This window comes from Galeopterus variegatus, unplaced genomic scaffold (genome assembly GCF_000696425.1).
Source record: "Galeopterus variegatus unplaced genomic scaffold, G_variegatus-3.0.2 Scaffold10137, whole genome shotgun sequence".
In the NCBI taxonomy this organism is placed as follows: Eukaryota; Metazoa; Chordata; class Mammalia; order Dermoptera; family Cynocephalidae; genus Galeopterus; species Galeopterus variegatus.
This window is the reverse complement of record NW_007736248.1, coordinates 41,819-65,011: the sequence shown is the minus strand read 5'-3', so window position 1 is coordinate 65,011 and position 23,193 is coordinate 41,819. Positions and strand designations below refer to the sequence as shown.

General features: G+C 33.4%; 1 pseudogene; it reads right to left on the bottom strand.

The window, feature by feature from the left end:
- Nucleotides 1-11,063: 11,063 nt before the first annotated feature.
- LOC103609822 lies at nucleotides 11,064-12,165 on the bottom strand (annotated as a pseudogene).
- Between the last annotated feature and the right edge of the window lie 11,028 nt (nucleotides 12,166-23,193).

Sequence of the window (23,193 nt, the reverse complement as noted above, 5' to 3'; positions counted from 1 at the left end):
TGTGGAATACAATTATAATAATAGTTTTATTGTCCTTGTATGCTAATTCCAACATCTTGATCGCTTTCTTTTTTTAACCTTTTTAAAATTAAAACACAATTGTTTATACATATTTGTGGGGTACAGAGTCGGCTATCAGTATTTATGCACAATATGTGATGGTCAAATCAGGACAGTTGGCATATTTGTCATTACAAACGTACTCATTCTTTTTGTCTGTTAATCAATTTCTCCCTAAGCCCCCTACCCTTCCCCCCTTTCCTGCTCTAATAACCACACTTCTGTTCTGTCTTTCTGAAAGTTCAATGCATTGTTGTGTTTGTTGTGATAGAACTACAAAGAAAAATAAACAAATCCATGATCATAATTATATATTTTAATATCTCTCTTTTGATTCTTGATAGAACAAATAAACAGAAAAACTATTCAAGTCACACAATGACATGCTCTGTCACAAAGAAATTAAATTAAAAGTCAATATCAGAAAAATATTAAGAAAGATCCTCAAATATTTGAAACAAACTATACAGGAAATCAATGAAACCAAAAACTAGTTCATTGATAAGCTTAATAAAATTGATTAATATCAGGAATGAGCGAGGTGGTATCACTACAGAATTTACAAATATTAAAAAGATAAAGTAATAATGTAATGTTATGACAGTCAATTAGAAAACTTGGTAGAAATGGAGAAATCCCTTGAAAGATGCAAACTACTAAATCTCACTCAAAGAAAATAGACAACCTGAATAGCACTATATCTATTAAAGAAATCAAATTTATGTTAAAAATCATTTCCACAAATGAAACTCCACACTCCAGTGGTTTCCATGGTTAATTGTATTAAACATTTACTTTGACAGATATGATGTAGATGGGGGAGGGGAGAAAGAGGAATAAGTAAAGGGACATGAAAATCAACTACACTGTGTATTGAGAAGTTAATATAAAAAATAAATTAAGTAATTGATTAAAAAATTTTTTAAAATGTTGTATTTTCTTCAGAAAAAAATAAAATACACCAAAATTCTACAATAATAATAATAATTTTAAAACTATGGCAGCAATAAAAAGGAACTATTGATGTATGCAAAGTCATTGATGAATCTTGAAATAATTGTAGTGTGTGAAAAAAAAGACAAAAAACAGTACATACAGTATAATTTCATTTACATAAGGATCTAGAAAATGCAGACTCATCCATGGTGATAGGCCCAGACCAGTTGTGGCCCAGGAAGGGAAAAAAGGATTCTCAAGGAGCATGAAGAAGTGTTTGGGGGCAATGGCTACATTTACTATCTTGATTGTGGTGATGATTTTGCAGTGTAGTCTTATGTCAAAATTTATGGAACTGTACACTTTTACATAATTTGTTCTATGGCAATTATACCTCAAAAAAGTATTTGAAAAACATTAACCAAAAAAATAAACATTTGAGAAATCTTTTGCTCCTTTTTATCAGTATAATTCTTTGAGACTGATCAGTGTTGTTGTATATATCAATTTTGTTTTGTTTTGTTTTGTTTTTTTAATCAGGGAGTGATATTCCACTGTATAAGCTGGTATTTGTTTCACCATTTCCCTGTTGATAGATGTTGGAGTTGTTTTCAGTTCAGGGCTGCTAGAAAAAATAAGTTATAAAGATTAGTGTAAAATTCTTCATAGGGACATACATTATCATCTTTTTTGTGTTAAAATCTGGTGTAATGGCTGGTTGGCTCAATATGTGATGGAGCAACCAAACTATTTTCATAAGTGGTTTCAGCATTTTGTATTCCTACCTGCAGTGTAGGAGTGTTCCATTTGTTCCACCTCCTTATCAGCACGTGCTGTAGAAGTCTTGGCTTTAGTTCTTATAGTGAGTAGGGTTTTCTCACTGTGGTTTTAATTTGTACTTCCCTAAAGATGCAAGAATTTTACAACTTTTTATGTATTTATTTACTATCTATCTAGTTGTGATGACATTTCTGTCTAAATAACTTTTGGACAAAATTGGGCTGTTGGAATTCCTACTGAGTTTTGAGAGCTCTTTATCAGAAACATGACTTGAAATTTTGTCCCTGTCTGTGGCTTGTCTTTTTATGCTCTTAACAATGTCTTTTAAAGAGCATAAGTTTTTAATTTTTTTAATTAAAAAAATTAAGTCCAATATATAACGACCTTTCATTAGCTAAATTTAACATTTTGCATATATCTTATTTTAGGTTTTCCTAGCCACAAGATTCAATTTAACTAATTAAATTTAATTAGATATATTTAATAATAGACACATAAATGGGAAAGCAGCCTTCATACTTGATATAAAGACATAATGAAAAACATGAATTTTGCTCACTTCACTATGTGTATCATTGCCTGCCTTGGTCATGTGTTCATGTGTTCCTGCTTGAGTATTAGCAAACAAGGTCATAGTGGATTTCACTGTCCAATGGCTCCACAACACATAGCCCCATATCTATATATATATATATATATAGAGAGAGAGAGAGAGAGAGAGATACATATATATTTATATATATGTTTTATCCCTCCGAGAAATACCTATAGGAATAAGGCTAGCTTTGGAGGAACATCTTAACTGAATGAATATGAACTGTCTTCAGTGACACAGTCTGTTTTATCAGTTATCTAGAGAAAATCAGCTCTCAATTGTGTGTGATTTTTCAAATTACTTTATATGTATCATATTGTCCTTTGTCCTATTTTGCCTATATCCCAATTTTCATGTATTTAATGCTTAATACATAGGGGGAATTGCATTATTTATATTATATACTGTGTGTATAGAGGTTCTCCCCAGAACGTAAGCCTAACTCAAGAGAAACTATTTAGGAGAAAAAAAAGTTCATTATTTTCCATCTCATAGATCCAGAATCAACCTACTTTGTATCGATTTTATCTTAGGAAATCATTGCTTGTCTCAGACACCATGCATTTGGTAAGAATGTTGAGTATGCTAAGATTTTAATAAATGTGAAATTTGGGACAAATGGTTTATATGTCTCCTCCACAGTAACATTCAGACTTTTTACATCAATAGTATCTCTCACACATAGAAAATTGTTTTCTATTAGCCAATCCACATATATAAACCTGACTTTATTTATTTTTATTTGTCATCCTGTGTAGGAAAGCCAACTTTACCCAGTAAAAGTTTTTCTTTTACTCACTTTGTGACATTAGTCATTGAGCTATAATAAACTTGATCCATTGTATAATAACTAATAATGAAGTAAATTCTAATGTCTAGTTTTGACCCTGAGCAGTTTTCTCAACCTTTTTACACTTTATTTCTCAAAACAAAAATAAAACGAATAAATCCCTCATAGGCTATATAATAGAGAATTTTGCCAGAAGCTCAGATAATTCTCTGCTCCCTTTAAAACTGCTCAAATAATTCATTTTAAAATCATGGATTTAAGTGTTTGATGGGCTTAAAATCTATACTTATTTATATTATTCTGAAAGCAAACACAACATTTCTGGATCAAACACAGACTATTATTACTCAACGCAATAACTGTGTCAGTTCTCACCACTCTATTCTTCCCACTTCAGGATGATGTCATGGGAGACAGATGGACCATGTACACACAAAAAAGTTTTGTGCACTAGGAGAGGAACCACAAAATTATAAATTTCAGAGTTTGTATATTATACAAATGGTTTATATGTCTCCTCCACAGTAACATTCAGACTTTTTACATCAATAATATCTCTCACACGTAGAAAATACTATACATTGCCCCCTCTCCTTCCAAGAGAGGGGAGAAATATTTGCTCCCTAATGTTTTATAATTCTTTGGAATGCAAACAGCCAGCTCAATGGCTTCAGCTTTCATTCTGATTTGAGATATAAACACATTTTAAGATAAATTTCTAAATCTCTCTGGAAGTCTCTTTCACTATTTCTAGTCAGTCATCTCTTAACTCCCAAGGCTTGTCCTTGAACCAAGGTTCCAATTTCTTTATTCACAAAGCCCTAATTGTGCAAAAACATGAACATATTCCCTTCCTGATAATTAAATTTAAGTTAAACTATATGTGTAAGAGTAAGTTTATATCACAAAAATAACTCTGAAATTACTACCTATATATTTTTCAAAACTGACAGAAGGCAACCCATTTTATATATTTGTGCCAATAACACCGCCACCCTGTATTACTTAGTGAATCTTTCCTGTATAATTCTGAAAAGTCAAACCGTTTTTTAATGAAAATTAAATACAACATGCTGTTTTTATCTATCTAATTGCCACTAACATGAAATAAGATGAAAATATTGCATTTCAAATAATTGTACATCATGCTACGTTTCCACAGAGACGTAATCTACATGCAACAGTTTTGGAAACAGCGAAAGCTTTAATCAGAGAAAGTCAATGAACCTCATGTACCTTTTATAAAACATGACATAAGGCAATATAATTAAAACTAAACTTATTTCCTGTGGTGAAATTAACTTACAGAAATGAAGGTGTTTATTTATTAAATGGGATCTCTAGAGCTCTAGCCTTATTCTTTTCCCTCCTGGGAAGGTTTTGATTGTTTGCTTCCATTCTCTTGCCTGCTTGCTGTGTAATTTAAAACTGATGCCTTCCTTTGGGAAACAAAATTTGATCGGAGAACAGCCTCTACCACCAGCTAAACAAATTACCCATGTTTTACTCACTTTTCTTCCTGCATTCCTTTTATTTATTTATTTATTTATTTTTTTTAAGAATTGAAAGAATTGTGTGCAGGGGTTTGCAAGGATTTACGAGTGCTGTTGCATAGTTCAGATTTAATTTGCAATAACAAGGAGCACATATTGGTCCTTTTAGTGGCATATAGTTGATAAGAATAAGCTTAGATGCAACAGGTTATTCTCTTTTTGTCCATTACCTGAAGTCTGTCTTTCTCGAACAAGTTTTTGGTTTCAAAGAAACTAGATTTTGATGATAACTGATTAAATTACAAATGCAAAATAATTAGAGGCGATTTAAAAATTGTTTTGAATACTAGCAAAGACCGAGCAATTTTTATATAGTGCAATAAATTCAAATAGTATCAGATACATCATATAAACACCCATTCATTCATTAAATTAAAAAAAATATACTTTTAAAGTACAAACTCTGCTCCAGGTATTATGGAAATGACAGCTATAATAGATATAAATATGAATAATATACCACTTATGACAGAAGCAGTATATGTAACATTCTATTTACTCATACTGAGGAAGACATACATGTAAATATATTTAAATAACATGCCTCCAGATAGCACTAAGCTAAGTTTCATTATTCATGCTTGATTAATTGGTTACTAGATGGCAGTAAGAAATATTTTTTTGGAGTGTAAGTAAATTTAGTAAGTAACTCACATGAATTGAGGAAGTATTTTTCACTTAAGCTTATATTTGTTTTTGAAGAATGATGCTCTAGACCACAATGACTTACTTAGCAAGACAAATCTAACTTTATTGCACAGGTTATTTTCTTATTAATTGAAAAATATTTTCTTTATAATTGACAAATGGTTTCTGAAGTTAAATTAGTGTAAACATTTTTAAATAACATTTTAAAACATTTTATTGTTTTAAAAAAGAAATCATTACCAGTGTTTACTAATTTTACTTTAAAATTTGGAGACAATTTATAAATACACTGAAAAATGCTGCAAGTGAGAATCCTTAGGAATCTGAAAATACCTTAATAATTAAAATATTTCCATATGGCCTTAAGGAGAGTTAGTGACACAGTCCAGGCTGTAATCCAGACTTCCTTATATCAAGTTCCATGTTTCTCTTACAAACTTACACAAATGATTTCATTCATTAATTTATTAAATGAACAATGCATTGAGTTCTCCATACCTGACATTTTTCTGGGTGCTAAAGATAGAATAGTCAAATAAGCATGATGGAGCTTGCAATCTAATAGGGGAGATAGCTGCCATTACCAATTATAAAATATATAAAGAAAATAATATTGATTTGTAAGTAATGGCAAGAAGAAAACAGAATGCTAAGATAGAGAATATAAGAATTCCTGGATATATAAGAATTCTGGAATATAAGAATTCTGTGTATATTTGCTTGGGATTATTTAAGTATAATAATCAAACTAGATTTTCTACAGTATTGATATTAAATTGGTAAAATAAGGTGGAGGTAAATATATAAAGAGGAGGTAGAAATGTGCTCTAATGTGGGGAAAAGACTACAAGAAATGACTATTACTCTAGAGACTGAATGAAGGCCAGTGGTGGCTGGATTGCCTTGTATAAGGATGAATATGATCATATATACCTTGTATATGTATATTTGGATTTTTTCCAAGTGTAAAGAAAATGATAAAATATCTTTAAGCAATAAAGTGACATAGGGTATTCTCTCACCTTGCTACCATGTGGGGAACATATTGAAGGGATGTAAGTGTAGACACAATTCAGGAAATTGTTGAAGTCTTTTAAGTAAAAGAAGTCAGTAAGTGGATTAGGTTGTTGATGCTGGAGAAGCAGAACAATAGGTAGATTTGAGAAACAGAGGGCATAGTACTAACAGGACATGTTGGTAAAACAGATACCATTTTCAGGAGTGTAAAAAAAGGAAGGTATAAAACATGGCTGTTAGAATTATGGCTTAAGAATGAATCAGAGTGTGATTTATTGAAACTGATGAATTTGGGGATGGTAGTATTTATGGAAAGGAGGAATTAAGGTTTCAGTTTAGGACATGCTAAATTTGCGATGTGTGTGAGACATCCCCATAAGTAAATGCCAAGTATGGAGTTGGAGGTGAATTTAGATTACAGAGGTCTAGAACAGAGACAAAAATTTGAAACACAGCTTCAGACTCTTCTTTAAAATCCTGAAAATCAATAAAATAATTAATAGGGGAATTTCAAGACAGACAAAAGATCTAAAATGATCCCTGTGAAGTATATAATTTTAGAGGCCAAGCAGAGCCAGGGGTGTGGACAAAGGATGCTGAAAAGAAAATCTTAGTGAAGGAGGGGTGAAATGAATAATAATTGGTAACTTTTAATACCACCATTTGTACAATAATGCTGAGCTTATCTCTCTGAATGCTACATAAAGATTAAAAATATGTGAAGATGGAGAAGATTATCTTAAATTTCTTGATATTGAGCCCACTTGTCACTGGAACGAGAGCAGTTTCACTGAAATTATGGGAATGGGAGGTAGTTTTGTAACTGGCTGGAGTGAATAGAAGTTGAGATATAGACATGCTGTGTCTACCTGGCTCTTTAGAGATATTTAGCTGTGAAAGGAAGCAATGAATTTGGTGGTCTCCACACTATACTGTAGGGCTGTCTCACAGACTACTCTGCCCAATCCTGTGCAGGTCCTGAGTCAGATAAGCAGAAGAAAAACAGAGCAGCCGCCGGCAAAGTCGATATGCTTTATTCTTCAGATGCAAGCTCTGCTGACCAGCAGTTCAGAGCCGCTGCCTTCTACACTGACAATGCACACACAATAGCAGCAAGGAGCCAAGAGGTACCTGGGTGCGCATGCACACCAGCTCTACTTAGGTAACTTGTTTATAACAGATGTACAGAGTCACACCCAGCCATATATGAGGTGAGGGGGCCTGACTTAACTCCGTTTTCCGCACATATACTATAAGCAAGGAAGTTATTAATTAGATTATATCTGTACAAAGATGAAAATTATTCAGCTGATAGGGAGAGAATGATGATGCAAGAGGAAAGGAGCTAAGTAAAGGTGCAGATACTAAGCGGTCAAAAGCAGAAGAGATCCACAGCAGAAGTAGAGAAATTGGTTTTTGGTAAGAAAAGAATGTTTTACAGGAGGAAATCTTTTTAACAGGAGAAAAGAAGATATGAACAAGAGCAGACAGGTATACAGGTTTCAGAGTGTGATGGTGAGAAAGCATATAGCTGGTTTTTTGCACTCTCAATAAAATGTAGTCAAGACCACAGTTGAAAGTGAGAGGATATGAACACAAATGGAATGTTGGAGGAGAAATCAAAAGATAAGAAGTAAACACTATGGAAATTGAGGTAAAGAAACTCCATTATAAGTAAAAATGATTCAAGAATGGATACAGTTGTTAATGTTAAGCTATGAGTGACAGAAAATGAAAAATAATAGTGGCTTAAATAAGACTGGAGCCTTATGTTTTCTTATACATGTGTATGGTCAGACCAGTGTGAGTGTGAGGATATCATAATCATCAGGGAACCTGGCTACCATACTTTTGGCTCTACCAACATTAGCAATGATTTCTCCTCATGGTGCAGATTGCTGGCTGCTTAAGCTTCTTATTCCAACATTTATATGCCTTCTTGGAATCAGAAAGAAGAGAGAGAGAGAGAGAGAGAGAGAGAGAGAGAGAGAGAGAGAGAGAGAGAGAAAGGATAAGGAGATAAGAAGGGAAAATTCCAGCTAGTTTCTTGCACTACTTTGTTATATTCAGTTTGGCCAGAGTGCAGGCACATAGTCATGCTTTGCTGTGAGGAAGTCTTTATTCCAGGTAGCATGCATTCAACAGTAATTTGGGATCTACTGCTATAGAAGCAGGGGAGAACAGATATTAGGCAACAAAAAGTAATTCATACTAAAGCATAGAGAAGACATTTTAAAGATTTGTTATTATGAATTTCAAGTGAAAGCGGGCAGCTTTACTTACTCTGGCACTTTTATGTAAAAGCCATTGTAGTCTGTACTTCTTTCTCAGTTCATTACCTGCCTGTTAAAATTTTGAGGGTCACAGCATAGCTTTAGTTCCATCCAGTCACTGCATCCAAGGATATTGTCAGAAAATGACCTCTGAAAAAAGTAAAATAATAATAATAATAATAATAACAACTCTTTGATTTCAACATATATCCTTGATATAGTAGTGAAACAGGAAAAGTAGAACTGCAGTAATCATTCTCATTCAAAAAACTGAAAAATGGTAAACATATCACCGATTACTCCAAAGCATTTATGAAATCCTGCTGGACAGACATTGAAAGAGTCTATTACTTCTTGTTATACTTAAAGGTATTGATTTCACTTCCTGGAATGAGTTCTCCCTACAAGGAGTTCATTGTCTCCTGGTTCTATCCTCTGAGAGCTTCTTCCATATTATTTACCCGTTTTGGCCACATCAGAAATAGGCCTTTCCCTGGGGATTGTGCATCCTTTTTTAGTTTGTTACCAGCATATAGACATTTGGCAAGGGTCAAAGCAACATTTTTGTCTTAAACACTAACAGTACCTTTTGGATCTGACTCTTGCCATCCTTGACATAATACATTTATTTAAAATTTAGTTAACACACCCATTTTTCAAGATACATTAAATCATTTATTTATTTAATTATTATTATTATTTTCACACTGTGCCACCTAGTCCCTGTTCATCTTTCTTCTCAGCTTAGTATTAAATACCTTGAGTATATTGTCTCTGGTGGAAAATGACATCTTAAATCTGATCTTTATTCTGAGTAATTCAGATTAAAGTAATTCACTGGGAGTCACACATTTATTTTGCTTCCTTTTTTTTTTAATTTGATGCAATTTAATCATTTAAAAGATACCTGGGATTTACCAGTCACATTCTTCCCTAGTATTTTTTACTGTTTTGAGTTGAGAAGTGGTTATTTTCTTCGGCAAATATAGCCAATAGACACCAATACATGTTAAAAGATTCTGTATTCTAACTTTTTCTCCTAGGGAACTAATTTCATTAAGGAAGTTATCTCTCAGCCATTTAGTTTTAGTTTACAAGTTTTATAAATATTTTTCCTTCACATAGCACGGTCTGCCATCTTTTCAACTTTAGATATCAATTTCTCAATGTATGCATCATTTCAGTTTTTTTCTTCTAATATCATTCCAATATTTTTAAGTTCACATTTATTTATTTATTTTTCTCTAAACTAGCACAATTTCATTTCAAAACAATGCCATTTACAATAGAACCAAAATAATATCAAATACCTAGGGATAAATATAATAAAATATTTACAGTATTTGCGTTTTTTTAGAATTTTAATTTTTTACTGAAACACATTAATTATAGATATTTATGGGGTACAGAGTTACATATCAATAAATGTATACAATGTGTGCTGATCTATTCAGGGTAATTAACCTATTCATCGCTGCAAAACTTAATCATTTATTTTTTATGTGCACATTTGATCTCTCTTCTAGTCATTTGGTTACATGAAGTTAATCACTATTGATTATAGATTTCTGGGTCTACTGTACATCAAGAGGGCTTATTTTTCCTATTTTACTGTACTTTTGTGCCCATTAATCACCCTCTCACTATCCCTTCTCCCCAATCAACTTTCTCACCTCTAGTAACCATAGTTCTTCTCTCTCCTCTTGTTTCTTTTTAAATTAAAGAAAACCAAAATTATTTTACTGTTTCCTACTTATTAACAGTTAAATTTATTATTCTATTTATTTGTTTTTGTTTTGTTCATTTTTTTTTTTTTTTAGCTTCCACGTATGTGTGAGAACACGCAGTATTTCTCTTTCTGTGACCTATTAACAGTTAAATTTATTATTCCTATTTATTTGTTTTTGTTTTGTTCATTTTTTTTTTTTTTTTAGCTTCCACGTATGTGTGAGAACACGCAGTATTTCTCTTTCTGTGACTGGCTTATTTCACTTAATGTAATTTTCTCCAAGCTCATCCATGTTGCTGTGTATGGCAGAATTTCATTCTTTTGGGGGAAAAATAAACCCCTTCATTTACTAAAAATGCATTATATTAATTCATTTAAAATGTAAGTATATAATTATTTTAATACCAACAAATTCATGATATCAATATTCAAGTACATTGGAAGGCAGGAAAAGTGGCATAATTTAATATTTGTACAGAAAAATATTCCTAAATCAGAAGCCCTGATGATAACTATTTTTAGAATTCAATCATTAGTTTGTAATCAGTCTTTGGTTGTTTTTTGATTGAAATAGTTGGACCACTGCAACACTGCTCTTCCATGTTTCCATGCACACAAGTTTATGTATTACTCTATTCTACAAATGCAATACTCAGATTCACTTGAGCTGTATGCCTGGAAGTTACAGAATATCTTTTACTTTATTACTATCAATGATTTTATATGAGTAAAACTGATCGATCTCTTCCTGGTTGAACCCAAATCCTTTAAGTATCTCTTTGGTTTGTTCTCCTAGTAAAGGATTATTTTTGGTAGAAGAGATGGCTGGGGTGTTTGACAGCAGAGGTGCAGGGCAGGATGTCACACCCAGCTCCTCATCAGTGATGAATGAGCTCCATTCTTTGTTATAATCACGATGGACAACCCTTCAAAAGTCAGCACCTGGGTGACACATGCATCTGTGCTGTCAAAAGTTTGACACCAGTCTGCTTTTGTCTTTTTTGCGAATACATCTTCAACTTTCTCCTTCATTTGTGGCCAGTCATGCTCATCTGATGGGGAAGTTCATCAAACTTCAATCTAAGTCCTTTGATCAGAAGCTCATAGAACCGGGGTTTTATGCCTCCAACAGCCATGAGTTCTTCATCTGTTGTCGTGTAAGTAGTGCAGGAAGGTGCTCCACTGTATAATATGATCTGTCCTTGAATTTGTTCCCACAGACTGGATTTTTGAGTTTTCCACAGAAAAGTACTTAGGTGATATGCTGTTCCTTCCACCACATTTACATCAATGACCTGACCTTTGCCAGAGCACGTTCATTGAAAAAGAGCCATCACAGTGTCCAATGTACATGTGAGGCCACCACCATCAAAGTCTGCCAGGAGATTCATCAGGGAATATGGGTTCTCACCATGTCTGCCAAATATTGATAGAACACCTGACAAAGCCAAATAGTTGATATCATGACAAACAACCCTAGAGAATCATCCTGACTGTCCAATTCCACTCAGCCTGGCATAGGTAAGTTTTGAATTCTCCTGCTGCAGAATCTCTGGGTGGAGCTGGAATTTCTTCATGACACCATGGTAGAAGGGCTCCATCACAACACCCACCTAGAAGAACAGGTGCCACAGCATGGCCACTACCTGTGGCCACTTCAAGTCCAGCACAAGAAAGTGCTAGCCACCAGCCGAGTAGGTCTTGTTGCCAAGGGTGCCCAGCCAGTCCGCTTGTACCAGCTGCACAGCAAAGTTTTCCAGGACCATACCACAGAAGGGGCCCAGGGCCAGCCTCCACTATCCAGATGCCCAAGGGAGTCTTAGCACATCCCAGCCTCATCTGAGGGAGAAGACTGAATAGCTCCTGCCTTGGTTTCATCCGTGCCCAGCTGCCATCAGCCCAGTGGGAGCCCTCCCCTGGCCCATTCATTTTTATGAGTGAGTAGTATTCCGTTGTGTCTATATACCACATTTTATTTATCCAATCCTGTTAATGGAAATTTAGGTTGGTTCCATAGTTTGCCTATTGTGGACAGAGTTGTGATAAACGGGGGTGCAGGTATACCTTTGGTAGGATGCTTTCCATTCTTTTGGGTATATACCCAGTAGTGGAATGGCTAGGTCATAAGGTAGTTTTATCTGTAGCTGTTTGAGAAACCTCCACACTGTTTTCCCTAATGGTTGAACTAATTTACAATCCCACCAAGAACGTATGAAGTTTTCCCTTCCTCCACATCCTTTCTAGCACTTGTTATTTTCTGTCTTTTTGATCAAAGCCAGTCTAAGTGGATGAGATGCTATCTCAATGTGGTTTTAATTTGCATTTCCCTGGTGATTAGTGATATTGAGCATTTTTTCATGTACCTGCTGGCCATTCATATGTCTTCTTTTGAGAAATGTCTATTGAGCAACTTTGCCTGTGTTTAAATTGGGTTATTTTCTTAATATTGAGTTGTTTACATTCCTTGTGTATTCTGGAAATTAGCCCCTTGTCGGATTCATAGTTTGCAGATATTTTCTCCCATTCTATAGGTGGTCTCTTTGCTCTGTTGATTGTTTCCTTTGCTATGTAGAATCTTTTTAGTTTCATAAAATCCCATTTGTTTACTTTTACTTTTGTTGTCTGTGCTGTGGTGCCAACTACTTCTACCAGTAAGTATTGGTTATAGTGACACAAATTAGCAAATTGCCAGTTAGTATTGTGTCATAGTAACACAAATTGTCACAATCTCAGTGGTTTAACAAATCCGAAGTTGAATTCATGCTCTGGTTCATGTCCACTGCAGTTCCATGTCTGTGCTGTGGTGCCAACTACTTCTACCAGTAAGTATTGGCTATAGTGACACAAATTAGCAAATTGCCAGTTAGTATTGTGTCATAGTAACACAAATTGTCACAATCACAGTGGTTTAACAAATCCGAAGTTGAATTCATGCTCTGGTTCATGTCCACTGCAGTTCCATGGCAACGGTAGAGGGAATCTCTCCTCTACATAGTCACTCAGGAGTGTAGATGAAGTACAGCCCAACACCGTGTAGCTAAAATATCCATCTGGAACAAACATGCACCTTGCAAAGTGAGAGGGACCAGAAAAGCACCAACCTAGCTTTGAAGTGGCACACATCATATCTGCCAGCTCGTTGCCCAGGACTAACAACATGGTCTTGCCTAACTGCAAGGAATAATGAGAAATAAAATTTTTAGTGACTTTTACCTTCTCTGTTGCATATATCTTGAGATAAATTATTACTAAGGTATTTATTAAACATACTTTTTGTCAACATCTGGCTTTTGAATTGTGATTAACGAATAAAATGGTCCTTGCATTTCCCTTTCGTAAAATGTTTTTCCACTCCTGAATTAAAATACATGGTACACATTTCAAATACATAGTACAAATGAAACAGCTGAAATTTAAAGTGTTAAAATATGATTCTGATCTCCCTTTTCAACTATGTTCTGTTGGTATTGAAACCTTATCCAATATGATCTTTGCTCTCCAAATATAACAGTTTTATTTGCACATAATCATGATATTTATCCATTCATTTACTCTTTCTTATTCCCTTTAAACTACCTAAATCCCAGCACTTCCTATAGCGATAATGCTTGGGACTTAGAATAAAAACTTAAAAAACAAACAAACAAAAAAAACAGTATCAACTAGCATCTCTGAAATTTACTTTAACATCTTATCTAATTTTTTTGAGTTTTTATTCTGTTATGTGAATTTGGAGGGCTACTGTGTCGTTTTATAGCAGCATTTTCAGAAGGCATTCAAGTACAAAGTCCTTAAGAAATGTTAGCTTTTCTTTTATTCACAATTTCTATCTAGTGTTCTTCATACAATGGGCAATAAAAAAGTCCACTTATGCAAGAACTAGATTCTGAACCTACTTAGAGGATTCATGATCCAAATATATTCTCTCTCCTAATTCCTGATTTCTCATCTATTATGGGAGTATAACAGAATTTTCCACATTCTTTTTACAGAGTTCCTATGAGAAACAAATAAAATGTTGTCTGCAATATGTTTTTTGAAGGGCTAATATACAATAGAAAAATCACATATTATTTTAACTAATATTTTTACTGCCATTTTTATTGAAGGGACATTTCTAGTCTAACATTTTCCTTCAAAGTTTCTATAGTATCCCAAAGCCACATTTGATTACTCCTTTTCTTAATCGTTTATTAGTTGTCATGATTTCCCAGTTAAAAACTAAAATAGTCTCACAGCTCTTTAGGTTTTCTGTCTCTGTTTTTAGACACCCATTAACCTTCTTACAATCAGAGGTTGGTGTAAAGCAAGATTTTTATCAGTCTCAGTACTTGGCAAGTGCCCAACAATACTTGCCAAACTAAATTAACACATTTCCCTTTCTGACTTGTTTACATTAATGCCATTATCTAAAAATATCCACTAAAAGGAAAATTTGATAAGAAAAGAAATTGGAGTCTAGTTCAAATGATCTTTTTGCAAATCAACAATTTAGAATTACTGGCATTTAGAATAAAGAGTTTTACTCTATTTCCATGCAAAAAGTAAAGTTCAGGTCTGTATAGTAAAAAATAAGGTATCAGTCTGATATTTTATCCATGCAGTTTTGAAAATTCCACTTCAATTTTTAAATCTAACGTCTCTTCTTAGAGTGAACTTCATTTCTGGGTCTCAAGAGAAGGGAGAATTTGGTTCCCTCTCATCTCAGCTTCTTCTCCAATGTTTCCAGAAATTATATAAACAATTATTTGGGGGGCTTTTCTATTTTGCTTGGAATGAAAATAAAAACTAAAAATGTGATAAGTCAAAATCCCCACTGCTCTGTTTTGATTATGAATGAAACACAAATTATAGAATCTGTTAAAACTGAAGCAAACATAAATATCATCCAATAAACTGAGTATCTTCTCAGTAGTGAGAAACCTGACACCTGAGGTGTTTAAGTGAATTCTCTGTTTTTATACTGCTTGGTAGGGCGAGAAATGAATTCAGAACTCCTGTTTCTAAACTCTCAGGAGACTTTTTACTACACTGCAGTAATTCCAGGTTTTCTTTTTTGTACATAAGTGATAATGCTAAGGAAATAATATTTAAAAAGAAGAAAATGTAGTAAAGATTCATATGTGTCTTTTATTGGAGACACTATAAAATGTTATCATATAAAATTTCATTAAATGAATTTAATGGGACAAGCAGATTATTGTTTTTTATGGAACTTTGCAAATTCATAGTGACTGAGGCATTCACAGCATGTTAGGGAATGAGGAGAGAAAAAGGGTTGTTACTATACAAGGCATTTTCTGCTGTACACATAATTTAGGACCTGATTCTGAAGGTGTCAGTATTCTTTTGACCTTTATATCTTTATAATGTGGCTTCTTAAGACTGAAATTAAAAAGTCCCATTTTATCTAACAATAGAAGACAAGATAAGAAGAGAGTAGCTATAGATGATGTGTTAAAGAAAAAATAAATTTCATACAACATACATTATATTTAATATTTGAAACCTATTGTAGAGGATGGATAGATGTGAATTTTGAGAAAAATGTTTGGGATACCAATTCTGAAGATAAATCACCCTGAATGCCTTTAAAATTATTGGCTAGAGATAGGGCTAGATGTAGAGAGACTAACAAAGGTCTATTAACATAGCTCAATAAAGATAGTATGAAGTGATAAATTAGAGTAGAATTGAAAAAGGAGATGAAGAGGTGAAGAAGACACTAAAAATATTTAGGAAGCAGAATAGACGAGATATGATGATAAATTACCGGTGATAGGAAGAAAAGGTATGTTTAATGTCTAGAGGGATCTGTGGTTAGGCAACAATATTGTAGTAGAATTGAAAAAGGAGATGAAGAGGTGAAGAAGACACTAAAAATATTTAGGAAGCAGAATAGATGAGATATGATGATAAATTACTGGTGATAGGAAGAAAAGGTATGTTTAATGTCTAGAGGGATCTGTGGTTAGGCAACAATATTGTCTGTGTCTCTACAATTAGAAATATAGGACCAGAAGATAGTACGGTTCAGGAAAATGGAAACTTCATGTTCCAACATGTTTGCTTTGAGATGCAAAATGGAATTCCAAGTGGAATTTCTAAAGAAGAATTTATATTTAGATTTACAGTTAGAAGTTTTATATTTTGGAAATGAATTTACGCCGATTCATATATAGATTGTAGGGAAAAAATTTTTGAGGGATAGAGGCAAGATAGGTGAGTAAAAACTCCAGTGATTTTCTTGCCACAGACACATCAATTTTGGCCATCTATCAATGCAGGAGAACAAACAAACAATAACAACAAAAACCTTCACAAGAGATAAAAGGTAAAAGATCACAGTAGCTGGTTTTAGCTTAATAATAATAAAAGATGCATTGAAGAGGGTAGGAAAGACAGAATCTTATTTATAGCGTTAGCCCTTCCTTAACCCCAAGTAGTGCAGAGAGAGACAAAGCCCACTCAGGAGAAGGAAAGAAGTGAGTGCCGGACTTTGAAAGAGTCCCAGTATCTTTTCCTACCACAATACTATAAAACTAGAAATCAGTAACAAAAAAAAACTTTAAAAACAGTACAAATACATGAAAGTTAAACAACATGCTCTTAAATAACTATTGGGTCAAAGAAAGAATTAAGAATGAAATTTAAAAATTTCTAGAGACAGATAATAATGGAAACACAATAGAGCAAAACCTATGGGATGCATAAAAAGCAGTTCTAAGAAGGAATTTATAGCAATAAAAGACTACATCAAAAAAAGTGGGAATAGTTCAAATAAACAACTAAATGATTTAACTCAAGGAACTAAAAGAAATAAATAAAGAAAGAAAAAGATCTAAACAATTACATTAACTTTAGGAATACTGGAGGTGGGTGTGAGGTGGGTGGAGGTTTGGGAAGGGACAGGTTGGGTAAAGGGCAAAAAGAAAAATCACAGTTTGTAATAATAATATGCTTATAATAAATAATATTAAAAAATAAAAATAAATAAAATCTGAAAAAACAAACAACCCCCCCCAAAAAACAAACCCAAAAGAAGTAGAAAGAAAGATCTAATAAAGATCAGAGCACAAATAAAATCAAGACTAAAAAGGCAATACAAAAGATCAATAAATGAAGAGTTTTTTTTTTTAAATATATTAAAAAAGTGACAAACCTTTAGCTAGTCTAAGAAAAAAAAGGACTCAAGTTAATAGAATCAAAGATGAAAAAGGAACCATTACAACTAAATACACAGAATCATTAGATACTATTAAAAACAACTATATGCCAATAAGTTGAAAAACTAGAAAAAATGAATAAATTTATGGATGCTTACAACTGGCCATAATTGAATCATGAAGAAACAGAAAATCTGAACAGATGAATAACAAATGATGAGATTGAATCTGTAATAAAAAGTCTTCAATCAAAGAAAAGCCCAGGAGCAGATGGTTTCACTGCTGAATTCTGCTAAACTTTTAAAGAAGAACTAATACAAATTCTTCTCAAATTATTACAAAACCTGAGGGAAGGAAAGTCTTTCAAACTCATTTTATGACTAGCATTTTCCCAATACCAAACAAGTTAAGAACAAAACAACAAAAACAACAATAAACAACAAAAAACTAGACTAGTATCCTTGATGAACATAGGTGCAAAAATCTTCAACAAAATACTAGCATAATAATCCAACTGCAAATCAGAAAAATTATCCATCATGATAAAGTGGGATTCATCCCAGTGATTTAAGAATGGTTCAAAATATACAAAACAATATATGTAATAAATTGCATCAACAAAATGAAGGACAAAACCCATATGATCATTTCAACAGACACAGAAAAACCGTTTGATAAAATTCAACACGAGTTTATGGTAAAAACAGAACAAATTAGGTATAGAAGGAATAACCTTAACATAATAAAGGCTATGTACAACAAACCCACAGGTAATATCATACTGAGCATACAAAAATTGAAAGCTTTCCCTCTAAGATATGGAACAAGACAAGAATGCCAACCTTCCCCACTCTTCTTTAACATAATACTGGACATTCTAGCCAGAACAATCAGGCAGGAGAAAGCAATAAGGGACATCCAAATTGGAATGTAGGAAATTAAATTGCCCCTGTTTGCAGACTACATGTTCTTATATATAGAAACTCTTAAAGACTTCACCAAAAAACTGTTAGAGCTAATTAACAAATTCAGTTAAGTTGCAGAATAGAAAATCAACATACAAAAATCAGTAGCATTTTTATATGCCAATAACAAATTATCTGAAAGAGAAATAAAGCAATCCCTTTTACAATAGCTGAAAAAGAAATAAAAATATTTATGGATAAATTTAACCAAAGAGGTGAAAGATCTCTACAGTGAGAACTACAAATCACTGATTAAAAAAAAATTAAAGAGAACACCAAAAGATGGAAAGACATCCCTTGTTCATGGATTGGAAGAATGAACGTAGTGACGTTGTCCACATTACCCAAAGCCATCACACAGAATCAATGAAATTCTTATCAAATTATCAATGACATTTTTCACAGAAATAGAAAAAAAATCCTAAAATTCATATGGAACAAAAAAGTCCCTAAATAGCCAAAGCAGTCCTGAGCAAAATGAATGAATGAATGAATGAATGAATGATTAAATAAATAAATAAATACATAATTAAAAAAACAGTACCTGACTTTGAATCATCCTACAAAGCTAAAGTAATCAAAAACAGCATGGTATTGGCATAAAAACAGATACATGGACTGATGGAACAGAATAGAGATCCTAGAAATCAGCCAAGGTACTTACAGTTAAGTGATTTTTGTAAAGGTTGCCAAGAACATAAACTGGGGAAGGTACAGCCTATTCAGTAAATGGTTCTGGGATATCCATGTGTAGAAGAATGAAACTACATCCATACCTCTTGCTATAAACCAAAATCAATGCAAAATGGATTTTTTTTAAGACCTGAAACTATAAAACTCCTAGAAGGAAACATAGGCAGAACACTTCAGGATGTAGGACTGGCCAAAGACTTTATGAATAAGACCCCCAAAGCACAAGCAACAACAACAAGAAAAATAAACAAATGGAATTATATCCAACTAAAAAGCTTCTGCACAGCAAAGGAAACAATCAACAGAGTTTAAAAAAACAAACTACAGAATGGAAGAAAATATATGCAAACAATACATCCAATGAGGGATTAATATCCAAAATATACAAAGAACTCAAAGAACTTCATAGTAAAAAATCAAATAATCTTCTTAAAAAATGAGCAAAGAAGCTAAATAGACATTTTTCAAAGGAAGACATACAAATGGCCAACAGATACATGAAAAAATGCTCAACATCATTAATCATCAGGGAAATGCAAACTAAAACCACACTGAGATATCATCTCACCCCAGCTAGACTGTCTATTATCAAGAAGATAGAATAACAAATGCTGGTGAGGATGTGGAGAAAAGGGAATTCTTCTACACTGTTGTTGTATGATAAAGTAGTACAGCCATTATGGAAGACAGAATGGAGGTTTCTCAAACAACTTTTGGTAGAACTACCATGCAAATCCAGCAATCCCACTTCTGGTTATATACCCAAAGGAATAGAGTTCATCATTTCAAAGGGATACCAGCACTCCCATGTTCATCACAGCTCTACTTACAATAGCCAAGATATGGAACCAACCTAAATGTCCATCAATGGATGACTAGATAAAGAAACTTTGGTGTGTATATTCACAATGGAATGTTACTCAACTATAAAAAAGAATGATATTCTATCATTTGTAGCAGCATAGATGATTTTAGAGAAAATTATGTTAAGTTGGATAAGCCAGCCACAGAGAGAAAAATACCATATATTCTCACTCATAAGAGGGAGCTATGAAAGAAAGATACAAAGAATGAAAGAAAAAGATAAGCAAGGAAGGAAAGAAAGGAAGAAAGAGAAAGAAAGAAAGAACAATCAAAGAAACAAAGAATGAAAGAATAATACGTTGAACTTTCAGAAGAGGAGAACAAAACGAGTGTCTAGACCCGGGAAAGGGAGACTGGGAGGAGAGACACCAAGAAATGTGTTAATGGGCACAAAATAGCTAGTTAACAAAAGTAAGTTCTGCTCATATACAGTTGAGCTAGGGACCTACAATTAACAATAATTTACTGTCTGTTTTGAAATGACTAGAAGAGGGGAGATTGAATGTCCTCAGAACAAAGAAATGCTTACATTGTGTGATGATGAATATGCTAATTATGCTTAATTGGTCATCATACATTGTACATAGGTATTAATATTCACCTCTGTACTCCACAAATATGTATAGTCAATTATATTTCAATAAAAAAGGGAGGGCAAGAGTAGGAGAGGTGAGTGAATATAGAAAGTTTTGTGTGCCTGTCAATGCATTAGTCCAGGTGAGAGATAAAGGCTTATTCCAAGGCATTGTGATGAAAATCAGCAGAAATAGACGAAAGTTATCAATGCTTTGTATGTAAAATTGCAGCATAGACTATAAACTGTGAGTTTTAAGGAAGAGTAGAAGGGAGAACTGCCCCAAAGTTTTTAGATAACTGAATGGTGAGAAACATTATTGACTAAACTGGAGAATGAGGAATGTGATGTACAAGAATTTGATATATATGGGACTGGGGTTAACATAAGGAACTGCAAGAAAGTATAAATACTTTTTTATCAGTTTATAAACAGGTTGTATACAAGCCCTTGGCAGTGGATGCAAAGACAGGGAGAGAAACAGCATAGTACATGAAGGTAAGCAGTTATGTGATCAAGCCCCATGGAACTTCGACATTCAGAAATCAGAGAAAGTGAAGTTGATAATAGAAAGTGAAGATCAACCATAAAAATAGGCTGGCAATAACAAAAAAGCTGAAATGTATGCTTACAAACTTAAGAGAATTTAGGAAGGGAAGACTATTTTTAATTGCTACACTATTAAAATGTAAAATGGCAACCCACAAGAATCTTTTTTATTAAGCAATAGATAAACTAACGTTGACTTTGAAAGAGTGGTTTCACTAGGGTATAAGCCAGTCCAGTAATAAATTAAAAAGTGAATAAAAATTATAGAAGTGAAATCAATGTTTTCAGTAGTCTTTTTAAGAAATTAGATGTAAATTTGTACTGAGAGAGAAACTTTGGGGAATTTATCAAAAATGAGTACTTTTTTTTTTTTAAGAAGAAAGCTATGATAATATGTATAGGTAGTGTTGGATGAAATCCAGCCAAAGGAGATAAAAGAAAGATTAATGCAATAAGGTGGGAGCAATAGATGGAATGCTGAGCACATGGAAAGGTACCTGCAATAGACAGAGTGATGTTGCCTCTATTTTAACGGGTTTTAAGGAGAGGATGAAGAAGCACAGGCATTTTTTAGTTCAGCATAGTGGATTCTATGTTTTTGCTTAAAAATATGTGAGATAAGGGTGAATGGGGAGAGGAGTAAATTGGATGTTATTAGAAACATGGACATCATGATTGTCTTTATTCTGCAATAAACCAACATTAACCTCCACCATTTTCATGTAACCTGTACTTATTTTTATTTTTTGCATTCTTACAGCCGAATTTCCATTAAAAAAAATAAAGAGTCTCTTCCTCCAGTCTTTATGTCATCTTAAACTTCATTATATTTTTCAGCTTGTTGTAATCTCCTTAATCCATGTAAATTATATTGCAATAAATGAACTAAGATCTCCTATCAGACTAATCTGTTTTGGTATTTATTTTCCTATGCCTGGCTCACTATACCTAACATAGCAACCTCCAGTTTCATCCATGTTGCTGCAAATGACAGGATTTCATATTTTTTGTGGATTAGTAGTATTCCATTGTGTAAATACACCACATTTTCTTGATCTATTCATCTTCCCATGGAGACTTAGTTTGATTGCAAATTTTGGCTATTGTGAATAGCGCTGAAACAAACATGGAGTGCAGATATCTCTTCAACATGCTGATTTTGTTTTTTTTTTTGGATATATTCCCAGTAGTGGCAACTACTGGATCATATGGGAGTCCTCTGAAGAATCACATTGATATTTTGGGGATTGTGTTGAATCTGTAGATCACTTCGTGTAGTATGGACATTTTCACAACATTAATTCGTCCAATCAATGACATGGAATATCTTTCCATCTTTTAGGGCCCTCTTTAATTTCATTCATCTATGTTTTGTAGTCCTCATTTTAGAGATCTATTACTTTATTGGTTAAATTAATTACTAGTTTTTTTTTGGTGGGGGGGGTGGCTATTAAAAATGGCCCTGCTTTCTTGATTTATTTTCCTGCTAGTTCATTATTGCTGTATACAAATGCTACTGATTTCTGTATATTGATTTTGTATCCTACAACTTTGCTGAATCATTTATCAGCTCTAGAAGTTTTTTTGATGGAGTCTTTAGGTTTTTCTATATATAAAATCATGTCATATGCAAACAGGGACAAGTTGACTTCAGATGTTTGAATTTGGATGCCCTTTATTTCTTTCTCTTACTAATTGCTCTAGGTAGTACTTCCAATACCGCACCACATAGGAGTGGTGAGAGTGAGAATCCTTGTCATGTCCTTGTTCTTAGAGAAAAAGCTTTCTGCTTTTCCCCATGAGGATGGCGTGGGTAGTGGGTTTACCATATATGGATTTTCTTGTTTTGAGATATTTTCTCTGCCAAATAGGAGTGGTGAGAGTGAGAATCCTTGTCATGTCCTTGTTCTTAGAGAAAAAGCTTTCTGCTTTTCCCCATCAGGATGGCGTGGGTAGTGGGTTTACCATATATGGATTTTCTTGTTTTGAGATATTTTCTCT